The sequence below is a fragment of the Lynx rufus genome, unplaced genomic scaffold (genome assembly GCF_022079265.1).
Source record: "Lynx rufus isolate CCGP_SWC_20201006 ecotype Redwood Valley unplaced genomic scaffold, mLynRuf1.p SCAF_6, whole genome shotgun sequence".
Taxonomy (NCBI): Eukaryota; Metazoa; Chordata; class Mammalia; order Carnivora; family Felidae; genus Lynx; species Lynx rufus.
The window spans coordinates 74,390,499-74,409,139 of NW_025814878.1; the positions used below are offsets into that span (position 1 = coordinate 74,390,499).

Sequence of the window (18,641 nt, forward strand, 5' to 3'; positions counted from 1 at the left end):
AGATTTAAAATAGCCTGTGTATACTCAAGAGAATGTCAATAAAATCTGTTTAATGCGTTCCTCAAACTGCAAACTCCTAAGACCAATTTTCTTAATTTCTATTTAAGTGTTCTTTGGTTATCTAAAGAAATTAAGCGGTTATTTAGCTCAGAGCTGAAGATTTTAAGTAAAATACTTCAAGCGAGATTTTTTTTTTCTAAATTGCTCCTTTAATTTTCTACAATGTGCTTTTATTCCTTTATGCATGATATGAAGCCAAACTCTATATTTAATTAAAATTCAACACCTTTATGAGAATACAGGAGGTATTTTCTTCATGACTTCTTTCTTTGGAAACTAAATAGAACATGTTTAAATTTACTTAGTGACAAAAATTAAATTTCTGTGTTCAATATTTAACTATTTTACTGACATTAGATCCAAACATAATTAAATTGCAAAACAGAATCTGTGTAGCCCATAAGATTTTTTTTTTTGATCAAGAAAAGTTAAAAAAAAAAAACTACAATATTTCAAAATTTTGGGTAATCCAAGTAGAAAAACACTTCACAAAAGAAGTTAAGAAATGGAGCATGTAAATTATATTGTATACGTGAGGCTTTTCTTAAAAATCAACAATAGCTGATGTTCTATGATAATATGAATCTGAAAGAAATGAAGCGGATTAGAGAGAATCCAAAACTTTAGCACTTTCAAACCAGAAAGGGACCTTAAGTCTGTTTGGTCCTTTCTAGGGCATTTGGCACATAAGACATAGAGACCCAGGAAGGTAAATTAAGTGCATTCCCCAGAGGCATGGAGCGAGAGCTATTTGAGGGGTATCAATGTACACCTTCCAGTCCTGCCCTGTGAGCCCTCTGGTCCACCTAGGATGGCTCCTTTGGGAGACAATGTTGTAGGCAGGTGTCCACAACTTCCCCACCAACCAGCCATTGGCTCTTAACTCATCTGTAGCTCCTCTTTCCTCCCTCCTTCAGATTCCTGGGCCTACCCCAGCTTTACAGAGACTCCCACACCTCCTCACTGTAGGACTCAGCTTACCTGTTTATGTTTTAACTCTGTTTTCTCCCTTGGCATTTAGGGTTCCTAGATGCTTTGGATGTGAATTATCTGCTTCCTCCTCTGAACTTATGGACAGAATCAGACCTTACAGGGCATGGGGAATTAGAAGTTCAAACACAGTGCTGCAGCTCATATTTGAGATTAAACTTGGTGAGGAAATCTATTTGTGAGCTAATGCCCGAGGTAGTTTCCAAAGGGAATGGCTATATTTTCAGTGTCTTGTGCTTTATAGTTATCACAGAAACCCAGATTTAAATGGGCCTTTCAGTCTGTCTACACCTTGTGACACATGATTTATAGCATACAGGTTGAGGGGTCAGTCAGTAGTTGTTTGAACAAACCCAGTGTCCAGGAACATCAGCCGATTCACCTTCAGAAAATTCTGGCTCTTAGCAACTTAACCTTGAGCTAAAAACCTGTCCCTCTGAGGGACAGATGATGTTGAATTTTACCTGAGGCCTGTGCCCCTAGAAATCAGTTCCCTTCTCCCCTTTGCAACAATTCTTAGGAATAACCTCTGCTTTCTAAGTCTGGATTTGCTTTTCCTTGAGAGAGTGACTCTAATCACCTCAGCCTATCCCTACCTCTCAGTGGGGGTCATATGGCCTCCAAGGAGAGGAAAAGTAGTTCTTAGGGAGAGACAGCAAAAGAAGTCTTGTTCTTTTTATGTATCAAGCACAGAAATACATAGAGTACATAAACACATGCATCGTGTATATGTGGTACAAAGATTTCATGGTGAGGGTGAAGCAGTTAGTATAAAAATCTTTAAAAAGGCGGTTATGAAAAAAAGGGAGGTGGTTATGAAAAAAAGTTTGAAAAACACTGATCTGCTCTGACTCTTCCACATGAGAACCCTTCAAATGTTTTGGGACAGCTGTCCTATTCTCATAAAGGGAGGCTGGGAAAGTGTGTACCGGGTCAGTCTGCTTGGTCAGTTCCACTTTTATCTGTACTGATTTCTCTCTATTGGCTTCGAGTGTTTCATTCTTTCAAGAACTTACGTTTGTTGGAATCCTGCATCGCTTAATGATTAGTTCTATCAACAATAACTATATATGTCCTTTAAGTCTTGCATATTTGAAAACACAGACTGTGACATATAAAATATCTAAAAAAGAAAGCAAGAAAAATGTTTTTCAATGAAACTACTAAACGAACGTGGAACTCCACTCTCTTAAGTAAGGACTATGCATTTCTTGTTGCTGTTCTAATTTATAGGCTATGAACCAACCTTATATGTTGTATATGTGTATATGTATGTATACAACCTTATATGTTGTATATGTTGTATATGAACCAACCTTATGTGTTGTATATGTGTATATTTCTTGTTGCTGTTCTAATTTATAGGCTATGAACCAACCTTATATGTTGTATATGTGAAGGCTAACTCTTTTTTTTTTTTTTGGTCGAAATGGCACCCAAAGATTTAGAGACAAAGTCAGTGCCATCTCGGTTCAGAATGTAAAATTTCTTTTCTTAAATATCTTGACTTCAAAGGTGATCAATTCCTATTCTATCCCAGCGCTGCTAGACTTGCTACCTACTGATCCAAATCATTTGAAGGTGGAAAAACAAGTCTCTTCTGTAGCCACTCAGTGAAGAAGCCTCCATCTCCTCATCCTTGGCCACAGCATTTAATCTCCATCCGACACGATAATATGTGTTGGGATGCATTATTCTCTGAGAGAATAGACGCTGAGCTTTTCTCTATTCATAAACACCATCACACCACCACTGAATTATCTCTATTTTCTTGACTTCCTCTACATTCCCCGGGAAGGGACTTATTATTTCTTAATGTTTGGCACAATTCAATACATATGGTGCTTTTGATGATAAGAAACAGGACAGAGTTATAATTTACCTCAAGATTAATGTAATTAAAATTACTACATCATTTTTTTACATGTCTAATCTATGCCATGTGGGGTTTTGAAACAATCGATAATTCCAAGAAAATCTGAGATAGAAGTCTGAATTACTACAGCATTCATTTTCAGGGCTGCCAGAAATTACAATTTCAGGTCTTGGGTCCATGGGTGCAACACATTTATGAATAGAGAAACTTATTTAAGGCCCATCAGTCTACTTCCCAAAACATGATCCCGTGTCTCTCTTTGGACTGGTCCTGTCTACATGTCACTGTAGAGAAAAGCAAACCTCTCTGCGTGCAAACCTCTGAGGAGAGAAATGCCTTCCAGGGATTCCTACGCTTTACCTCAAGGGGCGCTGAGGAGCCAGTCATCCAGGTAGCCGATCAAGAGGGAACGAGAAGACGTGGTTGAAGGCTGACGTACCTCACGTAAAATTTGCCAAGTAATTCTGCAAATAGCCAGAAATGTATGACGCTCTTAAAGCAAAACCCTGACAACTTAATTTTTCCAGAATGAAGTGCTTTTCTCATGGTTTTGTTTTTTTTGTTTTTGTTTTTGTTTTTGTTTGCACAGAGCCCATGCACATGAAGGCTTAATACCTTTCTGGCATTTTAACAGACTTCCAAACGTTTATCTATTTAAATGTCTATATCCTTTAAAGTAGCAAAAGAAAGAGTCACTAATTAGGTACGCTGAAGGAAAATTCAATTCATTACAAATTATCTAGTTGCTGTATGCGCCATTCCGGCTATGGAGAATCAATCCTTCTCAGGGAACTAATGAGCCCTGGCTTCTGCATTAAATTGGTGCCTGTCATTTAAAATTATACACGGATGTATACATACCTGCATGCAGGGTGAGTTATCTACATGCAAGTAGCACATAGATCCAGTTTTTCTAAAAAGCAGTTCTTCGCTGCAGACTAAAATTTGTCTTCTTGTACTTTTAAAAATATCAGAGCCTGAATTTAAAGCTATTTTTTCGATAGCCTAGTGACAGTAGCATGCAAATCCTTGAAGTGACGTGTGATGCAAAAATAACACGACTTTCACATAATTGAATCATATCTGTGTTTTTGATCCCAAGCTTACATCTACCTCCAAATAGCAAGAGAACGCCACCCCACCCCTCCACCGAAGAGTATTAACGTGTTCTATTCTTTTTCCATTTTCCTTCATCAGCGCTGACACACAGCTTCCATCACGACTATTAGGGCCACTGAGCACAGCCACATGACAGAATTTGTAGACTCCCAATGACTCAGACGAAAACAAAAGCATAAATTTAAAAAGTAGACTGCAATTTCTTTGGTCGGGACGGGAAGGCTGGGTCCCTTCACGGGAAAATTGGAACAATTCGGCACGCTGACGTTAAGATCAGAGTCCCCCAAATCAAGATTGAAACCTCTCAGAAATGGATGTTTTTGTTTATTTGTTTGTCGGTTGGTTTCCATTCCCCTCTGCTTAAAAATGCATACAACTCCCTCTCCTCACCATATTTTTAAAACAATTTTAAAATGACTATAAATGGGAGTGGGGGGAAATGCTGGTCAGTGCTTCTTCCTCCAGGGAGAGAGCTAGCTAGCTATCATCTATCTATCTATAGAGAGAGAAATCTGTGCAGTTGCAATATCAATCATGTGCTTCCTTTATGGGCATTGCCACATGATTGGCCACATGATTGGATACAATGTGTATCCACCCAGATGTACAGGCAAATATTTATTCCCATAATTTACAATATCTTTGAAATGTGAAAGCCTAAAAGTGAGAGTGAATAGAAATATTTAATGTAATGCCTCTAATGAGAAAGCCTGGGTCGGGGTAGGGGGTGGAAATTAGAACAAAAATGTATAGGGCAATTTTAGGAACAACCTGAATTCTCAAAGATCTATATTCAGCTGACTCTGACTTCACAGTCTTCACTGTTATCATTTAAAAATATCCTTTGAGGGGCGCCTGGGTGGCGCAGTCGGTTAAGCGTCCGACTTCAGCCAGGTCACGATCTCGCGGTCCGTGGGTTCGAGCCCCGCGTCAGGCTCTGGGCTGATGGCTCAGAGCCTGGAGCCTGTTTCCGATTCTGTGTCTCCCTCTCTCTCTGCCCCTCCCCCGTTCATGCTCTGTCTCTCTCTGTCCCAAAAATAAATAAACGTTGAAAAACTTTAAAAAAAAAAAAATATCCTTTGATAGTGGAGTGACAGGTTGGTGTCAATATACTAAACACTTCCGAAATATTTGTGTCTGCATTACACAAAATTTTGTAGGAGTTAAGTTTACCTTTGGGGGCCCCAGCTTCTTCTTTTGGGGACTTTTTCTCTGTAGGTCTATAATGTCTTCTGTTTTCAAGTTTATTTATTAATAAATCTTAGAAAAGGAGCTGATAAATTCCATCACGGTAAGGTATAAACAACTGGAGATTTACCCCAACACTAAAAAAAAATAATAATAATTCTGATAGTGGAATTTTAACCAAAATCATGATAACAACCAGAATTTAAATTTAAAAATATTAAAGAATGACAGTTTTGCCCCAAAGTATAAATAATGTACATGAATGAAATACCTTGGCTAAATTCTATAATGATAAATGAATGTCATCTAAAATTCATATTAGCTAGGACTGGTCATTTAAAATTCATATCAAAATTCCATAGTGAGCCAAAGCCATTTTAGAAAATTATCTCTATCCTCAGTCAGATGCATGTAGTAACATATAAACGTATGTTTAGATTCATTACAGCAGTATTTGTAACAGCAAAAAAAAAAAAAAAAAAAACCTGCTAACAACATAAATGTCCATCCATAGAAAAATGGTAAAATGATCAAAATATAAAGAAATACCATGCAGAGCACCTGGGTGGGTCAGTTGGTTAAATGTCCAACTTTGGCTCAGGTCATGATCTCACGGTTTGTGGGTTTGAGCCCTGTGTCAGGCTCTGTGCTGACAGCTCAAAACCTGGAGCCTGCTTCAGATTCTGTGTCTCCCTCTCTCTCTCTTCCCCTCCCCCACTTATGCACGTGCTCTCTCTCTCTCTCTCAAAAATAAATAAATATTAAAAAAAGAAAGAAATGCCATGAAACCATTTTTTTGGGATTTAAAAAATTGAGGTAAAATATACATAACATAAATTTCCCATTTTAATCATTTTTTTTTTTTTTGAGAGAGACAGAGAGACAGAGACAGAGCACAAGTCAGGGAGGGGCAGAGAGAGAGGGAGACACAGAACCCAAAGCAGTCCCCAGTTCTATCAGCATAGAACCCACCACAGGGCTCCAATCCACAAATTGCAAGATCATGACCTGAGCGGAAGTCAGATGGTTAACCAACTGAGCCACCCAGGCACTCCCTACTTTAATCATTCTTAAGTATATGGTCCAATGATATGCATATAGTTAAAACTCAGGTTGATTTATATATGCTAAAATGATTAAAACTCTCCAAGATATATGGTTAAATGGGGGGGAAAAAAGTACAGTGCAGAGCAGAATGTATAGAATGAATCTACTTTGCTTTAAAATCTTTTTTGAGGGGCGCCTGGGTGGCGCAGTCGGTTGGGCGTCCGACTTCAGCCAGGTCACGATCTCGCGGTCCGTGAGTTCGAGCCCCGCGTCGGGCTCTGGGCTGATGGCTCGGAGCCTGGAGCCTGTTTCCGATTCTGTGTCTCCCTCTCTCTCTGCCCCTCCCCCGTTCATGCTCTGTCTCTCTGTGTCCCCAAAAAATAAATAAACGTCGAAAAAAAAAAATTTAAAAAAAAAAAAAAAATCTTTTTTGAAATGTATTTAAAAATAAGTAATGGCACCTGGGTGGCTCAGTTAAATGTCTGACTCTTGATTTTGGCTCAGGTTATGATCTCACGGTTCATAAGATCAAATCCCCATTAGACTCTGAGCAGACAGTGTGGAGCTTGCTTGGGCTTCTCTCTCATTCTCCCTCTCTCTCTACCCCACCTGTGCTTGTGTGCTTTCTCTCTCAAAATAAATAAACATTAAAAAAATAAGTAATGTACAAAGAATAAATTTCACCCATGAACATATCCCTGAAACTGGTAATTCGTAACATTGGTCATATTTCCTTCAATGTGTCTGTACGTAAAAAAATTCCAAATTCCCTTTGTCTTTCATCCTTTATCCCTTGAACCTTATTCATCTCTTGGGAATTACATGAATTTAGTGTGTATCTGATTAATTTATTTTTATACTTTTTCATGCATACATAGGTAACATGAATTCAGTATTATTATTTTTTGTGACCTTTTAAATTTGCCTAAATGTTATGACCTCATCAACTTGCTTTCTTTTTTTTTTTTTTTTAATTTTTTTTTCAACGTTTATTTATTTTTGGGACAGAGAGAGACAGAGCATGAACGGGGGAGGGGCAGAGAGAGAGAGGGAGACACAGAATCGGAAACAGGCTCCAGGCTCTGAGCCATCAGCCCAGAGCCCGACGCGGGGCTCGAACTCCCGGACCGCGAGATCGTGACCTGGCTGAAGTAGGACGCTTAGCCGACTGCGCCACCCAGGCACCCCATCAACTTGCTTTCTTATTCCTCTATCACTCTGAAGATTGTTCTCTTCACTCAACATCACTTTTGAGTGTGAATTCCCCTTGTTTCTCTTGTTGAAAAGGTACATGCCTATGCTTGTTTTTGCAAGATAGCTTCCTAGAGATACACATGAGACAAAGAAAGGAACACTGGGAATCAATGGAGGGAAGTAGGATTTTTACTTTTCATTTTATGCCCTTTCAAAAGTGTTTGAAATTTTACTAAAGTTGTTATTTTGTAATGAATAAATAGTTTAGAGATGTAAAATTTATCCTGTTCATGTGGCAAGGGATACAAACATACCATGGCAGCTTGTGTGGGTTAAACGATTTTTCCCGTTTGACACACTATATTGCCCAGGTGAAATGGGACTGTACTGATGTCATGCATTATGATGAACTTTTATAAAAGTTACAGGTTTTAGGGGATAGGAGGCTGAGAGGTTACACAGAAGAAGACGTGTAGCTCAAAGGGTTTAGGAAAAGTGAAGGAAATATGCCATCTGGAAATGCACTGAATAGGAACAGAGAAGATGACCTTAAGGACCACCAACACAATGGAATGAGAAGTCAGAGGAAACACATTAGAATCAAAATAAAGAAATCAGATTTCAAGTCCTGGTTCATTCACTAACAACCACATGTTTTAACAATTCACTCAAGACTCATTGTAATAGTTTCCCTCCATAAAATGAGAACATACAGATTTCTCATTCATTCATTTAGTAAATACTGATAGAACTTCTAGTAGGTGCCAGGCACTGCTAGAAATTTCACTACTAGAAATACAAAGGTAAACAAGATGGAATTCTTAGCCTCACAAAAAAGGCTGCCTGACATTTTAAGAGTCTAGCCACTGAAGGCTAGAAATAGGCAGAGTGACAACCTACAGAGGCTGTCAGTTCTGGGTATTTCCCTGGACAGATTCACAGGTGCTAAGTCAGAGACCAGATGACCTATAAGAGAATAGTTACCCCAACGGCCTTAGCGGGAGCCCTAATGCCAAAACAGAAAAGGTCCCCATTTTTCTTGGGACTTGGGGAACTTGACTTCAGCTGAGGATCAGTATGATGAGTCAGAAGAATCACAATCTGGACTATACAGGGCATCTGGAAGAAGGATATAACCATGAGTGAGTAGAAGAGGATATTGGCTTCTTTTAACTGGGATCAAGTTGAAAGAAGATGTGAAACTTACTCTACCTCTTAATGGTTTATACTTTGAACTTTTTTAAGTTTATCAACTTTAAAATGGTTGACTACCTAAATGTCACAGTGGATCATATGGGAGATCGTGGAACTTTTGGGGACAAAATCTCCCTTTTCATATGCCAATATGGTCACTGTAGCAATACCATCAGCCATGCTGAGGTTTCTGTGTGCTGGGGCTGAGGAGTATTCCAGGAGGTTGTCCTAAAGCTTCTCAGGGAGAGATCTATCCACCAGAAGTAAAGCCAAAGTTGTTGTGGATGATCAGAAAAGCACTGACTGACCTAGGATAAGATTTTGAGGGATACCATATTAGGAAACTAAATGAGTATCTCATAAAGTAAGGATAATAATACCTACTTCAAAGGATTACTGTGAAGACGAATAAATGTTAAGACATGAAAATATGATGTAAACTATGAAGGACTTTACAAGCACGAGACAATCATCATTATATTTGCAGATCTAGAAGATATAGATAATATATTTCCTAGAAATTGTGTCATTCCCTAAACTTATGAAAAGGTGCCAAAAGCTCGATTGGCCCAATCTATCTTAAGTCTTATCCTGTAGACAGTCACCTTGTCTCTTATTTGTGAGAGGAGTCTCATTCCTAAAGAGCGTATTTTGTGATCTAGTTTTACAGAGGTCTGACCATTAGGGAAATATGATCCTTGACGGAATCCAGGAGGGGAACTCAGATGGGCATTTCAACTGAGAAATACATACACACCCAAGCCTTAAAAGCCCTTATGCCAAATGAGGAATGACAAACTCTGCCTTCCTTGGATCCTCCTCTATCATTCCTAATTGGAGCAAGTACATTGTCATAAGTATCTAAAAAATAATTTTCAAAGTCTTCCAAACTAATAATGGCTGTGATAAAATTTGCCTAACATCTCTTTTAGAATAGCCTTACAATCTTTGCCACAAAAGATACAGTGCTCAACAGCTACACATTTAGAGAGAAATAAGCCCAAAGATAAAACACTTTGAAATAGCATAGTTCTTTTTTTTTTTTTCTGTAAACACATACAAGAAAAACAACTTCTTAGCCCAATACAATCAATAGCCTCAAAAGATTTTCCAGTGCTCCAATGATGGAATACTTTATGCATACATAACTCAAATTTAACAATTTCTAGCCATTATTCAAATGAGAAACTTGAGTATGTTAACAATTTAGGAGATGTTCACATGAAAAGAACTCATTTAGACTTTATAATTATCCAGTTCACAAGAAAATTATGGGGCACTCCTCTGGGAAATACAGAGCAGAACAAATAAGAAAAAGAAACAGAATATAACAGAAATTTGGAAAACAAAAAGGGGAAATCATGTTATTTGAAGAAGGATGAATTGCCATGATTCATGCAATAGCTTCTGGCTACTTTTTGAGAGATTTTTGTGCCTGTTGGACCCATGCACATATCTTTGGAAACAGCTCCTGAACTAAATGGTTCTCCACTGGGATTCTTGAAACCTTAGGTGATGTGGGGATAAACTCAAAGCTTGAAAGTTAATGTCAAAGGGAGCAGAGCAAATCTCTGAAAGAGAGTCATGGGCCATGTCCTAGAAACAAAAGACAGTTAGAACAGGAACCCAGTCAGGAAAACATTCTCTAGGTTCGCACCAAGCAGTGGCAAAGGGACAGAAGTGTGTCAGCACAACAGAATATAATTGTTATTAAATGGCCCAGTGAGGAATCTTATCCAAGTACAAAAAATTTTTTCTGAAAAACTTCTACTAATTCAGCTCTATTGACATCTGGCTTGCTTGCATATACTTTTCCCAGTAGGTAATAGACTCCCTCAAAGACATCTTAGACTGATTCCATAACTTGTCAAGCATTCTTGGTTATTAAGACAGGGTCATTTTCTTTGTTAAAAGTTAATCCTTCCCCACTTAAAATTTCAATCTTCTGTTCAATTTAAAAGCCTCTTTCCACCCCTCCCCCTTCTCACCCCCATTACCTAGCATAGACCAGCTTGAGGCTCCAAAGGCTTAGATGGGAGGGCATGGGAAAGCTGTTCCATCCTTATGATGCTACATGAGCTAGTTGGTTTCCTTTTTTTGCTACAAGGGGGCAGCCCTTTGTCCATGGTAGTGAGGTTGCTCTTCCTATTCTTTTGCTAATATAGTTGCATTATCTAGACTTATTCCAAACAACTTCCCTAGACACCATAACCCAACTCTGAGGCCTCAGTCACAGGCACACACCTGAAAGTATGGGGACAGTCCTGTCCTTTCTCCAGCAGGCATGCCACTATGGCAACTTTCTTTCTCGCATTTGGAAACACCAAAGCATGTTGGTCAAGCCAACACGCAAACAGGAAACAACAAACCAGTTCTGCCTTTTTAAGTAAGACTACAGGACTTTAAAATGATTCTCTTGGCTAGAGAATCTTTAGAGACCAATGCTGTTCCAAGAATAAAATCGTGGGAGGGGTCACCTCCAGTGCAGGAAATAAAGAATACATTAACCATAGAGAATTTGAAAGCAATAATAAAACCAACTGTAAGTCAGTATGCTTTTTATCATCACCTCACACTGGCAATTCTAAATAATATCAATGATAAAATATTTCTCCTTGTAAATATCTCTTGTTTGTATAAATTCTAAACAATTACTGGTGTGTGTGTGTGTGTGTGTGTGTGTGTGTGCGCATGCACATGCATACTTCAAATTGATACATTTTTATTGCTTATCCTTTAATAAATATTTATTCTATATGGAAGTTAATTGGGAGAACTCTCCACTGGTCAGCTAGCTGCCAACACACAGGGATTTTGTAACATGCATTCCTTTTGGGAATAAGGTTGTAATGGTTCAATTTAGAGACAACCACTATGCTACTCCACATTCCTACTTTTAACCAGTGACTCAAAGTTGAATAATGATAGCACAGAGACTGTAAAGGGAAGGAAATAGAATTGGAGAACTTCAACTCTGTTACTCCATGCTGCCACTTGGAGTTTTTGTTTTCTTAAAATGTAAAACAGTGAAACTGCAAAGTGTGAGGTGTGATGTAGCTGTTGGTATGTGCACATCTTAGTGGGTACGTGCAATAATTTACTGAGTTTGAATACTATCTTGACAGAATTGAAATAAATTCCCTTTTAAATTGTTAAGTAAAGAATGAATCAGGGGCGCCTGGGTGGCGCAGTCGGTTAAGCGTCCGACTTCAGCCAGGTCACGATCTCGCAGTCCGTGAGTTCGAGCCCCGCGTCAGGCTCTGGGCTGATGGCTCGGAGCCTGGAGCCTGTTTCCCATTCTGTGTCTCCCTCTCTCTCTGCCCCTCCCCCATTCATGCTCTGTCTCTCTCTGTCCCAAAAATAAATAAAAAAAAACGTTGAAAAAAAAATTAAAAAAAAAAAAAAAGAATGAATCAGGAAAACAAAGCATTCAATCAGTTGTACCTTTCAGTAGAAGCAGATATGTAAAAACCACAATACTTAGGAATTAATTTTGCTAGCAGTCCCCATGTTTCACACACTGATCAAATGTGTAAAGTGGTCAGATACATCCATACTGAAGATGATAAAGTTTAAATAAAGGAATAATTCTTGGGCTTCTTTGCTATTTCTGGAACACTGTTGCTGAGCCCACAGAAGCGTTGCTGAAACAACTAAATGGTGACAGATGGGCATCATCATGGTCAATCTGTCATAGTCGATGATACGACAAAGCTGAAACTATGACACATACTCACAGTGATGTCAGGCACCAATCAAAGAAATTACTCCCGATCCTTATGTATGTCTTGTGTAAAGCACTCCTTGAAACTCTTTAGAGTTCACTTCTTTTGAAATGAGTGCTTTATGTGTGAATCTTTTGGAGCTTTGAAAAAAAAAAAAAGTATTCATTCATTAAATTCTCACCTCACTGATTGAAAACAGAGCAGAATGTGTGTATAACAGTGAAAAGATATTCCAGATTAGATGGCATATTCATCATGGAGCTACACAATCAAAAGGAGTTTGAAAGTTCATTTCAATCCTCAAAGTACCATGTAATCCAAAAGAAAATGTGGACCCAAGAGGATTAGTTTAAAATATATTTGTGTTGCATGCCATTTTTCTTCCTTGAGTTATCTTTTTTCTGGTTGTGAAGTTTTAGATGAGGTTAATCGGACTCCAAAATATTTGTAAGCAGCCAAAATCAGCCTTGAACAATGTACAGGGAAATAGCAGGCTTTAAAATTGTTGCTTGAAGGTCAGCACACAGAAATTCTGAAGAAGGCTGTGTTATGCCACATAACACTGAAAGGACCAAAGACCTACCCAAATGTTACTGAAGTGAAAACATCTGAGCTACAGAGATGCAGAAAGAAATCTTAACTGAATTTCCCTTATCTGACTAAAGCAGAGCTTTATGAGAATCATTTGTCACAGAGGCAACTCTCGTTTGGCACAGTTGCTTTTGGAATTGTCCTTTGGAATAGTCCAAAACATTGTGTAAACAGCCCTCATCAGAACCTTCCACTCTTTAAAGCTCTCAGTCCCCCTCCCCTTATTAAGCTGGTAGGTAAATCTTTATCCCTAGATGTCTCTGTAGAGCACAATACATTTTTGTCCTATTCATCTGTCTATTGTCAATTAATTTCTGACCATTCAGACCTAAGCTGGTAGAGAAAAAGGTTTTTCTCCCAATAACAAACACAAAAATATATGGATATTTACCTAGAAAAAAGTCAAATTTTAAAGAATATCAGGAGAAATAACAAAACATGTTGATCTTACATTGCCAGGAGATATAAAGAGGCTGGGATTGAACCACTTCATTATTCTTTCCAAGACCCGGACATTTGCTGTAGAGCAAGGGATAAAATAATGTCCCTGATTTTTGCAGATGGAAAACTTCGTAAGTTTTATGGAATATGATATAAATTCTTGTTGAATTTACCAGTAAAGACAAGTGAAATTTTTTTTGATTGGAGACATTTAAAAGCTGCTAGAGGGGCGCCTGGGTGGCGCAGTCGGTTAAGCGTCCGACTTCAGCCAGGTCACGATCTCACGGTCCGTGGGTTCGAGCCCCGCGTCGGGCTCTGGGCTGATGGCCCAGAGCCTGGAGCCTGTTTCCGATTCTGTGTCTCCCTCTCTCTCTGCCCCTCCCCCGTTCATGCTCTGTCTCGCTCTGTCCCAAAAATAAATAAAAAACGTTTAAAAAAAAAAAATAAAGCTGCTAGAATAGATCCCAAAGAAACAATGACATGTTTATTTAGTATTGCAATTGCTGGAAATTTATTGTGAAATGGGATTTTTATGAATCTCTACTGAACTTATCCTTATGCTTAAGACCTTTCACTGCTATTTGTATATGTATTGTTTCATGTGAAAAAAGCTTTTGAAATTAAAATCAACAAAAAAGTAGTTCTTCATCCAACCATGAGGGAAGATAGGTCAACAATCATGAATATGTGAAGATCTGTTTCGACAAAATTAAGGTTTGAAAACAGAAACTGTAATGTTATTCTTTACTGTGCCAGATCAACATGAAGGAATAAATTTTTCCCTTTTTGAAAAAAATGCATTATTATAATTAAAAATATATTAACCCATTACTTTTCCCTTTTTTTGCAATATTTTTGTTAATTTTTTTATTATTTTTTACTGGCATGATTATATTTACAAAAATCAATAAAGCGTCTTTCATTGTTTACATCTCCTTTCTGTTATTATTACTAATTCCAGTTTATGATGATTACTGAAATAATTTTGTGATAGCGAGGAGGGGGGCGTGAACTATTCATTCTGGGTGTCAAATACCCTAGGTGGGCCTCCAGGTACACCACTGCTTGAGCCCCCTCCTCCTCAGCCTCTCCTCACAAACTTGCCTTCCGCCCAGCCTCTCCCACTTCCCTCTGGGCCAACTCATCTCACCTCAATCCGGAGGCCAAGGTTAAATGGAGATTTTGTATCAGTAAAGTCAATCAGTGAACCCTTAGATACACCTCTAATTATTCCTTGAACTAGAATGTGGAGGTACTTAATAGCGTTTGTTCTCAGAATTGGCCTTTGTCTTCAATTCTGAAAAAGAAAAAGGATTTTGATCACCCCCTCACAATGGCCACACATTTTAGAACCAGTTCTTGAATCACTTCTATTAAACATGATCATACCAGATTGGCATTGCTTACTGTGAATACAAAATGACTTTTCCTAATAACATTTTTTAAAGTTTTCAGCTTTAACTTTAAATATTCTACATCCCTTAAACTTGTAGCTTCAAAATAGACTAGTAGAGAAATTTAAAATATGTGATAATATAACTTTATTGTACAGGAGAAAAAAATAAGATGGGGATTAACTTCTACACAGCTGTTGTAATACTGACAGGATTTGCCAGTAATGGGAAACTTTGTTTCCGTTTCCAGTTGGAAAAGATAAAAACGGTTCTGATATGCACAGTGTTATTCTGCAAAGAAGACGTATACTTATTAAATTAGGTTTAAAAACTTGAGAGTACATGACATAAATCCTCTCTGAAATTGTTCAGAGTTGCTCTCAGGCAAGTCATATTCCAATTTCTTCATCTGTTTCTGCTTCCCCAGGCTGGGAAGTATGAGAATTTGAGGGTGAATGATTCTCTTTGTGGTTCCCTCCTGGGAAGAAGTCATCAATGCAAGACCGCAAATGAGCAGCCGAGGCTGTGTTTCTTGGTCGATGAGCCAGAAGGCTGGGCAAATGGAAGCCAGCTTTTGTTTTTCTTTCCCTCCTGATAAGGTTGGTAATTTAGGCACTTGCGATCAGCGTGTTTGTGGTCTACTCTGTGCAAGCTAACCCCTTCAGGTGGAGCCCTTGCAGTAATATTGCAGAATGGGAAAGAGAAAGATGAGATAACGAAGCTTATGTGTCTTGCTTTGGAAGAGGATTTATACCTTGTTTTATGATTTCTTTATAACATTCACTGCAAGAAAATAGAAAAATTAACACTTTTGAATATCTGTCTTCTATTTAAAGAGAATGGTTCTAATTCACTGACACAGGGGCAGGAAAATTAGTAAACTGAGTTCAATCATCATTAATTAATGATAAAGCTGATTAATGGCTTCCTGGGAAAATCTTTAAAATTAAACATCTTTTATCTTCTAACAAGAGAGGCTATCTAGATTTGATTTTTTAAAAAGAATTCCAAAATGTTTAAAGATTGGTACTTCAAAGGAAAAAAGCTTGATTACAAAGGTGATTCTATAGGGCTTGATTTACATAATAAGGTCTTTTAATTTGAGCTACACAAACAGCATTAGGCTATTTCCCTTTTATCGTTTTTTTGAAATATCAATACTTCAGTGAAATCCACTGGGACCTGAAATAAATATTTTCACACTTAATTAAGATAGGCTACCAGTCCTACAGACCTCATGGGTGAAGTGCCTCAAAACCTTGTTTTAATGCCTTTGACCTTCCTTTCAAATCCAAGTTTGCCTTGTGTAAGGAAACAGTTGTGAAAAGAGATGTTCGCTAGATATTGTGTTAATTTTATTAATAATCTTAATAATTTAATTAATGATTTATTAATTTATAGTTAAGCCTGCAACTGGATTTTGCCTGCCCAAAGAGCTTTCCAATCCCATTCTTCTCCAAACAGACCCTAGTCCTTTGACCACAGAGCTGGGGTTAGCTATCCTCGTGCTTCTTCCTTCTTGGCTACAGTGATTGATCAAGGTGTGAGCCTATGGCCACAAAGGTCATCGTCTTTCCCTGCAGTTGATAAATAAACACTTAGAGGGGGGAAAAAGTTCTCTCATTCTCTGAGTTACTAAATTGGGACTGCCAAGGGACAGGTTTCCTGCCACAAGGAGATCGATAGGAGAGAGAAACCAAGAATGTAAGACCCGAGAGCAAGGCAAGAGAAAGAATCCTGGCTGCAATGATCTGTGGGTCTCATCTCTCAGCTCTGGTTTCTGAAGGCCAGCCTCTGGGTTTGTCATTCACCAAAGTAGCTCTTCCAGCTGAGCAATGAATCATCTCTTTCCTTTTCTACTTAAAAATCATTTGAGTTCCTGCAACTTGAAGCCAAAAAATCCAGACTAATATATGTGCCATTTTTACAGCACTTATTTTTGCCTCTTTTTTTTTAAATTTAGTTTTTAGTTTACATACAGGAAAACTCGCTTTTTTTCTTTTTTTGGATGTGCAGTTATATCAGTTACGTTAACTTTAGCAAATGCAGACAGTTGTGTAACAACTACCATAATAAGATACAGAATAGTTCCATCACATCCAAAAATGCTGACTTATTATATAGTCAATCCCTGTAACTGGGCCCAACCCCTGGGAATCAGTGATCTGTTCTCCAACCCAATAATTTTGACTTTTCCAGAACTTTGTATAAATGGAACCATATTACATGTAACCTTTTGGGTCTATCTTCCTTCACTTAGCACACGGATTGGTAAGCATTTTCTGTAAGGGCCAGATAGTAAATATTTTTTGCTTTGTGGGCCATATGGTCTTTGTTGCAACTATTCAAATCTGCCATAGTAACACAGAGAAACAATACACAAATGAATAAATGTGGCTGAATTTGACCTAGAGACCAAATAGTTTGTTGACTCTTAGCATAATATATTTGAGGTTCATCCATCTTACTGACTGTATTAATCGTATTAATAGTATCAACAGTTATCCATTCAACTGAAAGATATGTGTTGTTTCCAGTTGTTGGTGATTATGAATAAAACTATCAATGTTTGTGTACAGGTGTTTGTATGAACTTGTTTCATTTTCTTAGGTAAAAAATACTCAGCTGGGCTGAATGGCTCTTGCATGTGTAGTTTTATAAGAAATTGCCAAATTATTTTACAGAGTGGCCGTACCATTTTGCATGCCCACCATCAATATATGACAATTCCACTCTCTCCTTTTCTTTGCTAGTACTTGATACTGTTAGGGGTTCTTTTTGGTTTTGTTTTTTGCCACCTTAATAGAAGTATAATGGTATCTCTTTCAATTTGAATTCCCTAAAGAATAATGATGTTAAAGTATCTTTTCAGGTGCCTATCTATCCTTTGGTGAAGTGTCTACTCAAATCTTTTGCCAATTTTTTACTGGGTTATTTGTTTTCTTTTTGTCAAATTTTAAGATTTTTTTATATATTCTGGATACAAGTTATTTGTCATATGTGCACTTAATGAACATTTTCTATCAGTCTGTGGCTTGTATTTTCAGTTTCTTAACATTGTCTTTCAGAGGGCAAAAGTTTTTTAAGTTTTGATGAGATCTGATTAAAGATTTTTTCTTTTGTAGTCATGTTCTTGGGGGTGTATCTAAGATATCTTTCCCTGATTCAAGGTCACAAAGATTTTCTCCTATGATTTCTTCTAAAAGTTTCATAGTGTCATATTTTACATTAGGTTTATAATCTATTTGGGGTTACTTTTTGTATTATGTGTATAATGTCCTGGTTCTTTTTTTTGCATATGGCTGAATGACTATTCTTTCTTTGTTGAATTGCCTTTGCATCATTGCCAAAAATCAGTTGACTATATTTCAGTGGGTCTATACCTGGCATCTCGATTCTGTTCCACGGATCTACAGGTCTATCCTCTTGCCAATATCATACTGTGTTGATTATTGAAGCTTTATAGGAACCTTGAAATCAGGTAGTATGCATCTTCCAACTTTGTTCTTCTTTGACAAAATTGTTTTGGCTTTTCTAGTTTCTTTGCCATTCTATATAAATTTTAGAAATTTTTTTCTATCTTAAAAAACTCCTGTCAGAGTTTTGTTTAGGATTTTGTTAAATCTATATATCAGTTTGGAGAGAACTAACTTCTTTTTAAAAAAAAATTTTTTTTTAATGTTTATTTATTTTTATTTTATTTTTGGGACAGAGACAGAGCATGAACGGGGGAGGGGCAGAGAGAGAGGGAGACACAGAATCGGAAACAGGCTCCAGGCTCTGAGCCCTCAGCCCAGAGCCTGACGCGGGGCTCAAACTCAC

General features: G+C 37.8%; 1 pseudogene; it reads right to left on the reverse strand.

Moving 5' to 3' along the window:
* LOC124529136 (parafibromin-like) overlaps positions 1-18,641 on the reverse strand; it is a 115,022-nt pseudogene that overhangs the window by 86,415 nt on the left and 9,966 nt on the right.